Raw genomic sequence first — 10,000 nt, 5'->3', positions numbered from 1 at the left:
ACTGGTTTCCCAATCACACTGGCCAGTTTAGAGAGACACGGTGGGGACCAGCATTGAAGGGGAAGGTTTGGAAAACGGACCCAAATTGGCATCCTAACCATATCAGAGGTGTTAAAGTTTCTTTTTTTTTTTTTTTGATCAAATGTAAGAAGTATATTAAATCAAAAAGAGCAAGACAAGCTTGCAATACAAGCTGGAAACCAGCAGAGAACAAAATAAATACAGAAGCTCAAATAAGGAATAAGATCCTCATAAGAAACAGAAACGAAAAGCCAGCGAAATACAAGCTGAAAACCAGAAAGGGGGGAGAAGCTCCCTTGATCCAACGAACGCCGGAATATAGCATGAAAACCAGAGCCTAAGCTTAAACCAAAAGCCAGCCCAGCCAAGCTGCCAGCCAAGCCAGCACAAGGAGAAGCGAAGCCAAACAGCACTTCCATCAAGCAATGAGCGCTGCCGAAAAGCCAAGAGAGGAGGACAGCTCCTCAACACCATGCGGAGACATCCCGACAGGAAATTAATCACCCAAGAGCCTTTTCCATAACTTAAGAACCTCCTGCACGCGAATTGGAGAAGAGCTCTCCCATGATGGAGACAGGCGGGAAATGCTCAACCATGAGAAGGAAAGAAAGCACAGGAACGGAGTCAACAAAGGCTGCCAGCAGCTGAAAGCACCAAGCAAATAAGGCCACCTGTAAGGGCATGCAGGGCCCTTCCATCATCACATTTAAAGAATGGAGAACAGCCAACCGAAGCTCCCGCCCGCCAAACTTGAATGAGACCATGCAGGCTAGAAAAAGAGCCCCCAGCTCACTGCAGCTCCAGCATGAGACAAACGGAAATGGCCCCATCATCAAAGAGCTTCACAAGAGGCCATATGCATGGGCCATGCAATCACGAATCAACAAACAGAGGGAGGACCGTGGCTTTATAATTCCAGCCCCAGCAGCATGCAGTGACGAGGCAATGGACAAAAGAAGGAGGCCAAGTGCATGAGACATGCATACACGTAGCAGCAAAGAGTGAAACGAGACTTTAGCTATAAACAAAAACCGGGGGGCCCAGCAGCTGAGAATAGCCATGAAGAATTTATTTGCATGAACCATGCACACACGAGACTCACGTGAATTATGAAGAAGCTAACACTCATGACCGGACAATCAACCCATGTTCAGAAGAAAATGATCCTTTTCGTGGAAATGAAAGACAGTGTAGAAGAGGATTTGAAACCTCCTGAACACCGCCGAGATCTCCCTAGACCGTCCGTCAAAGACACGCTTGTTTCTTTCCTCCCAAATAAGATATGTTGTGATACTCAGGGCAGCTCTTTTCATCCGAGCCACAAGGCTATTCCTCTGAAAACGCAACCCACGAATAGCACTGGCCAGAGTCTGCATGACCCTCTCAATCCGCAACCAAGATTTTATCAGTGCCCACAGACGACATGTCCATTCGCAGGCAAAAAACAAATGACCATGGGACTCTTCCGCTCTCCTACAGAACATACAATTAGGATCAGGCGGGACAAACCTCAACCTGTCACGAGTCCTAAGCTTTCCCAGAACAGCCAGCCAGAGGATGAAACTGTGTTTAGGCAGAGACCACTGTTCCCAAACCACTCGGCCCCATGAGACTGCTTGACCAATAGGTCTGAAGAATTCATAAGCATGGGATAGGAAAGGACCCACGCCAGCAGACCAACTATTCAGCAAAGTAATGCTTGACTCAGAGTCCCCACAGTGCTGCAAGAGGAGGTCTCTAACAGAAATAATAGCTTTCCACAATGGAGAAGAAGTGTGATGTGCTTTGATAGACCAAATTGTGCCAGAGCTCAAATAAAAATGGTGAATCCAACGAATCCAAACTGAATCCGATTTAAGATGGATATTCCATAATTGTTTGCCAAGAAAACTTCTATTACGAGCCCGAAGATCAAACAAACCAAGACCACCCTCTGATTTAGGCAGACAGATTGACTTCCAGGCAACCAAAGCTGAGGTGCTTCTATGGATGTCCCCGGTCCAGAGAAAATTCCTGCAAATGCTAATAATATTCCTCATCACAACATCGGGGAGGGGGAAGATGTTGAGCCAGAATTGGACTTTCCCAAATAGAACAGACCGGGTGAGCTCCAGACGCCCAGCATATGTAAGATGCTTGCCAATCCATCCTTGAACTGAAGATTTCAAATCCTGCAAGAGTGGTGAGAATTGACTGGCAAGCAGACGATGGGGACTTAGAGGTACCCCAAGGTATGTGAAAGGAAAGCTCCCTTCTCTGAAACCAGATTCAGTGAGAATGGATTGCTGTTGAGTAGTGCCAGCTCCCCCAAAGAAAATGGATGATTTTTGCGGATTGATGTACAAGCCAGAGGTCTTTCCAAAAAGAGTGATTTGTTGAAGAAGACAATGGACTGAAGAGGAGTCTCCACGGGAAAGAAGTAGGACATCATCTGCAAATGCAAGGTGGGTGATACCTTGCACCTCACACTTTGGATGGAACCGAAAGTTTTCATGCTGAGAGGAAAGCTTGAGAAGCCTGGAAAAATATTCCATACAACAGATAAAAAGATACGGAGACAAAGGGTCTCCTTGTCTGACTCCACTCTTCCCTAAGAAAAAACCGTGAATATCCCCATTGACTGCAACAGAATATGATGCAGTGGATACACATTCCATAACAAGCAAAACAAAATGAGCTGGGAACCCAAGCTGCCGAAGGAGGTTGGCCAAGAAGTCCCACTGAACAGAGTCAAATGCTTTCTTGAAATCAACTTTCAACAAACAACGGGGGGAGGAGCGCTTCCTACCATACTGCCGAAGAAGCTCCTGGACAAGGTTGATGTTATCACTCATGTATCTGCCACCTAGAAATGCATTTTGCATGGGGCTGACGATGTCCATTAGGACATGAGCTAGGCGATCTGCTAGGAGCTTGGAAATTACTTTGTAGATAACATTACAACATGAAATTGGCCGGTAGTCTGATGGAGAAGAACCATTTGCTGATTTAGGAACCAGAACAATAATTGAATGATTTACCTGCTTTAGGAGCCTGCCAGAATGGAAAAAATCCTTAACAGCCGCACATACATCCCCTCCTATAATATCCCAAGCTTGTTTAAAGAAAAAGGAGGAGTAGCCATCGGGACCGGGGGCTTTGTCATTACCAATACTGAACACTGCCTTCCTAATATCCTCTTGAGAAACCGGAGCAAGGAGAAGGCCATGAGAACTGGATGGAAGACATGGACCACTGTGGATGACTGCACTGTCAAGCGGAAGAGTGGTCCTGGATGAGCTAAGCAACCGCTGGTAAAAACTCACAAATTCATTACCAACTTCATGTAATGATGTGCTAAGACTTCCATGGCTGCACATAATGGCTGGAATAAAGTTTCTTCGGTGATTCTGGCCTAGAAGAGCATGGAAGAATTTGGATCCTTTGTCACTGTGCTTTAGGAAGTTGCATTTTATCTTTTGACTAAAAAACTGTTTTTCCGCAAACTTTATAGTAAGTAGCTTGGAGCGAAGAGTCCTGTCTTGAGCCAGTAAGGTTTGGTTGTCCATGTCTTGCTGCAATTCAAATTGATGATGTTCCAACTCAGATTCCAGCCGCAATACCCGCTCTGAGATGTGACTATAGTGAAGATGATTCAGCTCCTTTAAATGCACTTTCAGAAGCTTAAGCCTGCGGCACAAAATGAACATAGGAGTGCCATATACTGGAGAGAGCCAGTGGGAAGAGACCACCTCAGAAAAACTATCATGTGAAGCCCACATGTTAAGGAATTTAAAGTTCCGCTTACCCTGAACATATGGATCCAACCTAACTGCTGCAGGGGAGTGATCAGAAAATGCACCCGGAGGCTCGAAGTGCACATGAGTAGAGCGTTGCAGAGATGACCATGAGGGATTAATTAGAACCCTGTCCAGCTTACTCCAAACAATACCGTTTGACCAAGAGTAATGGCAGCCAGTATAGTTAGCATCCCGAAGACCAATATCAAAGCAACAATCGCTAAAATCAGAAACTTCATAAGGGGAGACAGCCTCTCCATTGTGCTTGTCTGAAGAGGAAAGCAAGGAGTTAAAATCTCCAAGAACCAGCCAGGGGTGATTGGAATTCCATCTCCTTAACTCCTCCCAAAGAGGACGCCTTGCAGTGATAGTGTTAAAGCCATATACAAAGGTTGCCTTAAATTGAAACTGGGAAATTAAGCAAGTGATGGAAAGATGAAGAGCTTGCGCAGAGGAGGCTAGCAAATCAACATGCACTGTATCCGGATTCCAAAAGACAACAATTCTAGCCGTGTGAGCCATATCTGCATTGGAAATATACGGCCAATGCTTCAGCCTAAGTTTGTGCATGGAAGCAACCCTGGCCGGGAGCATTTTGGATTCAAGTAACCCACAAACATCCATCTTCTTCTTCTTCATGAGGCTAACAACCTCATGCTGCTTCAGGGGATTGTTCATTCCCCTGATATTCCAGCTATAGATTATCATCGATTTGCAGGTGGAGGGAAATTTCTTCCACTGCGACTACGCTGCTTTTGGTTACGAGTCCTGACCCCACACTGGTCAGCCACATTAATTAAGGGAACCTTCACGAATTACCAACCACAACAATGTCACCAGTAGTAGTTGCCGGTGGTAAGGAGCTGTGAGCCTCACCATCACAAGAATGCACTACCAGCGGAGCAATGGGAGGGGGCTGAACATCACCTATGCAAACGGGAGGGACATTCACAGGATTACTAACCAAAGCCGTATCTCTTGCAGTGGTTGCCCCAATATGTGTTCTGGTGGGAGAGGAATTGTGAGCCGCTCCATCACAATAATTCACTTCCAGCGGTGCAGTGGGAGTGGTGGGAGGACACGGAACTTGTCCAACACAAGAGGCTGTCACCGTGGTGGTCTGAACAGCTCCTGTGCAAGCAAGAAGAGAGGGGGGATCCGGGGAAGTAAGCACTGGCTCAGAATCAGCCACAGCCTTCCCCTTTTGCTGCTTGCTAGATTTGCGAGAGACAACGGTAACCTAACCAGCAGAATTGTCAAGAGCAGCGACTGGCCTAGTGGTGTCAGCAAGAGCTTCTTGAATGCTATTGAGATGGCCTTGCACCGTTGGAGGAAAAACCTGGGGAATGCCTTCAGGAGCCTCTTGAATGATATTGTCTTGGGGATGGCCTTGCACCGTTGGAGGAGGAGGAGGCTGGGGACCCAACCTGCCAAAAACAGTACCTTTATCTACGCCAGCCTGAGGTTGGGGCTGAGAGCAAGGCAGCTTGCTGGTAGCGGCAGCAGCCTTGGAACAAAGGAGACGAGTGTGGCCAAGGACATGGCAGAAGTTGCAATACTTCGGCAAAGTCTCGTATACAATTTTTTGCAGCAAAGTGGACCCTTCAGGCAAAGAAATCTTCACATTATGACGAAGTTCCTCAAGGAGATCAATTTCCACCAGAACTCTGGCATAGGACATACGGCCTAAATTTGAAGTAAGCTGATCGCATTGGATGGGTTTTCCAATAACACTAGCTATTTGTGATAGACAAACTGGGGACCAACAACACAATGGAAGACTTGGAAATTTTACCCAGACTGGCACCCGTGACATCTCTGCACTGGAAAAATCAAAAAATCTTGTCATTTGCCTAAGAACAAGTGGCCGGCCATAGACTAAATAAGGTCCTCCACGAAGGACTGCAAGTTTGTCCTCCTCTGATTTGAAATGGTAAATCAACCAGCCAGTCTCATGGATAGTGAGCGTGGCCTCACACTTCCAATTAGTGGTGATAATTCTCTGAAGCGCTTTGAAGCCAGGATTTTTCCCAGAAACATAACCCACAGCACAAAGATTCCAAATGTCAAATCGCGGCTGGATATCCTCTGGGGATATAGCACAGGTTTTGGAAAGGTGGTTAAGTGAGAAATATTGAAGTTTGGTGCAGGGGTTAGTAGATTTATTTGAACTGAAAAGGTCTCGCCATTTGTTGTTGCTGGGAGCAGGGATAGGCTTACCTGCAACGGAGGGGGGGGCAAGCTCTTTACTGCCTGAAATGGGAGCTGAAGACATCACTTTCTTTGGCAGCAAGGGGGGTTGTTCGGCAGGGAGCATTGGAGGAGGGGGAGACAAGAGGGGAGCAGGGAGCATAGCGGGAGCTTGAGGGGAGTCTTCACACTCTTCATCCGTGAAGTTGAAATCCAGCTGATCCTCAGCAAGGATCTCATCATCAGAGCAATCTTCCACCAGAACCACATCCAAGTGTTTGGAACCAGAAGCCACCGCCATTGCTGAAGCAAGTTGAGAAGAACCCACATCCTGGGGTGAAGATGGAGGCAAGGGGGGAGGGGCTGGACAAGGGGGGCAAGAAACTGCATCAACTTCAAGTTCTTCGCCGGGCTCTTCCTTGTTATAATGGTTAGCTTCAAGGGACCCAATAAGGGGTCCAGTTGTGCCAGCACCGCTGGATGAATGTGGGCGCTGGACAACAGATATTGGTCCATTTGCGCCACCAATACTGGATGAGTTGACAGGGAGAGGGGAGACGTCCAGCCAATCAAGAGCTGGGTTAATTTCAAGACCGGTAGTGGAAGGTGGGGATATTGGTCCATATGTGCCACCAACACTGGATGAGTTGACGGGGAGAGGGGAGACGTCCAGCCTATCAAGAGCTTGGTTGATTTCAAGACCGGTAGTGGAAGGTGGGGCTGGGACATGTGGGCGCCGGACAGTAGATGTTTGTTTCCTTTTGCTTTTGGCCATTTGATAAACGGACAGAAAGGAAAAAATTGAAAGGAACAGGCTAATTACTAGAGAAAGGGACGGGTGCAGTAGGCAGCCATGATCGAAGGAGGAAACAGCTTCCGCTCTACTACTCTTTCTTTTTTTTTTTGATCAAATGTAAGAAGTATATAGATCAAAAAGAGCAAGACAAGCTTGCGATACAGGCTGGAAACCAGCAGAACAGTACAAACTCTAGCTAAGGGAACAGACTCCCTTGACCACAGCAAAACACAAGAGGCGAGTGCTGGGGAACATGCTCCCCAGCACAAGCCAGCCAGAAAATTAGGATCCCCTATACATTGATCCAGAGATACAAAACAAATACAATTGCACAGGCTAGCAGCACTAATAGCCAGACAGCAGTAGCAAACATCCAAAACCCGAAAGGGAGCCCCATCAACATAGTGGAGCACGTGAGAATGCATGGGCCATGCATTAGCAAATTAGCCACGAAAGAGGCGCCTTCAACAATAACAGAAACAGCATTACACATTACCCAGTCAACATGCCTCACATGTCTCGTTAGGAGAGGACCAGCTCAACCATTAGCAGCTTCAGCACATGGAGATGCTCCTACGGCCGTCCCCTTAGCTTGCTTACTGGATTTGCTTCGAGAGACCACTGTAACCCAGTCAGTAGAGGGAACGTTTGCAGCTGCTGACCCGACAGCCTGTGTGGCTGGTTGGACCCGGTCTTGCAACTTTTGCAGAGGAGTAGAGGACTGAGGGGAAGGCTGAGGACCCAGTCGACTAAAAACAGACCCTGTAGCAGCTTGAACATCTAGAGCCAGTGATTGATGGCAGGGAACAGTTTGTGAAGTTGGGACCAAAGTAACTCCCAGATCCACTCCTGCTTCAACTACTGCCTCTGTATCAATTGAAGTAGCCACCCCGGCATAGTCAGGGGGAGCATCACGTTTGGGTGACAAAGCAGACACATCTGCAACAACAAGAACTTCCTTCCCTTTGGGGGGGCTACGGATATGCTTCCTGAAGTTTTTCCGAGGTTCCACTGCAATCCAGCCATCCGAGGCATCAACACAAGAAGCTTGCGAAGCCTTGGAGGGACCCTGAACCGGGAGAGGCTGACTGTGCCCTGGCACACCAGAGGGAGGTATCTGAGGGCCCAGGCGGTGAAACACACTCCCATTCCCAGCCACAGGCAAAGGGGTACCCGCTGGTGGAGGACTGACAGTGGCCTTGGGGCAGAGGAGTCGCGTGTGGCCAATGACATTACAGTGGTTACAAAATTGTGGCAAAGCTTCATAGACAACTTTCTGGATGAGAACGGGACTAGATGGCAGGGAAATCTCCACAGAGTGTTGGAGGTCCTCTCGTAGGTCAAGTTCAACCAACACACGGGCATATGACAAACGAGAGAGAGAGGATGTCATATGGTCACATTGGAGAGGCTTACCCAGGACACTTGCTATCTTGGATAGGCAAGGTGGAGACCAGCAACAAAGAGGAAGGTTGGGGAATTTGACCCAAACGGGGGCTCTTGTCATCTCTTCACTGGAGAAATCAAAAAATTTGGTCATTGGTTTCAAAATAAGGGGTCTCCCATATACTCTTTCTTTTTTTTTTTTTTTTGATCAAATGTAAGAATATTATAGATCAAAAATGCGCTGGAAACCAGCAATACAGAGGAAAGGGGACAAAGTCCCTTGACCAAATCAAAGGCAAGACAAGCTTGCTGAACAGAAGGCAAAGGGAACAAACTCCCTTGTACAAACCGTAAGCAAGACGAGCTTGCTGAATAGGAAACTAAGGGAACAGGCTCCCTGGATCAACAGAATCAAAGGGAACAGGCTCCCTTGAACAAGCATCAAAGCCCAAAGGCAAAACAATTGGCATACAATGAAAACATCAGCTAGAGACCCAAAAACCAGCAGCAAAACTCCTTCCAACCCAGCAGACAGTAATAGCTGAGACGAGGAGCAAAACCACAGACCCCAGCGGCAACCTGTTCTTGCACAGCAGCAGCAGCCAGCCCTAAGCTATCAAGCGGCAGTAAGCCAACAATGATGACCTATAGAGACATGGCTACCAGCATTCCAATCAGTGCATGCCCTAACAAGATACAGGTGTCCGAAGAACAGCCACATAAAAGATAGGCCAAAGTCAATAATAACAGCCAGCCAACGAAGCCAGCACAAGGCCCAACGGCTCTTCAAGCCAAGCAGGACAAAGAAGCAAGCCAAGGTACAACAGCTCATCCATGAACAATAACGCAGCCATGCAGACGCAACTTAGCCTTGCAGAGAGAAAGCCAGCCATTCATGCAGAGACACAAAGCTACTGCCAACTATGCATAGAGGTGGACCATCCCAGCGACAGCCGAGAGGGTTATCATATGCAGCCAAGAACAGTGGACAGCTGCGCTCCCTTACAGGACCATGCACGATCACCTCACATCACAACCTTGCAGAACCAAGGAACCAGGCACGTCCAGCCCACAGTAGAGAATCAGCAGACCAGCAACATGCTATGGGGAGAGAACCTCACCCATATGGATTCCAACCGACAGCAAAGACAGGTATATCCAGCCAGTGACTGCAACCACGCATGAACCAGCAGCACGCTTGCTAGGACTCATCATCACCAGTTTACCGACTCTGCACCACCGAATGTTATGGGGAGAGAGCCTCACCCAAACATCCGTACCCAGAAACTCAACCATGAGAGGAGAGAGCCTCACCCAAACGGTTGTGAGCCATTGCAACAAAACAGCCACACTTCATCACCAGCCGACCAATCCAAGCAACATAAGGGTAGTGAACTATCTGCACATCATCTACAGAAGACCAGTCTTGCACCACAGCAGATACTTGATTGATACTAGGACAGTCTCCATCTTGCACTCTCCACTTAGAAGTGATCAAAAGAAGGAAAGATCCCTCAATTTCCTCTAATCGAATCAGCATGCTAGCAGATCTGCGACAGAGAGCACTACAAGTAGCCCAATCAGTTGGGGAGAGAGCCTCACCCAACCGATTGGAATCCATGGTATCAACTGAAAGAGCATAGTGAGAGCAGTCTTCATGAGAGCCCAAGAGAAGGGCAGCCAAAACAGTCCTGCAGAAAGAGCTAATATGGAACGGGGGGGGAAAGTCTGTACTTTAGGGAGAGACCCTCACCCGGCCAGACAGATCCCCAGCAGGCAAGCAAGCCTTCACCTAATCATCCCATAACGAACCCACAGCAGAACCAGC

This window comes from Populus trichocarpa, chromosome 14 (genome assembly GCF_000002775.5).
Source record: "Populus trichocarpa isolate Nisqually-1 chromosome 14, P.trichocarpa_v4.1, whole genome shotgun sequence".
NCBI classification, from domain to species: domain Eukaryota; kingdom Viridiplantae; phylum Streptophyta; class Magnoliopsida; order Malpighiales; family Salicaceae; genus Populus; species Populus trichocarpa.
Note: the sequence above shows the minus strand (reverse complement) of the source record.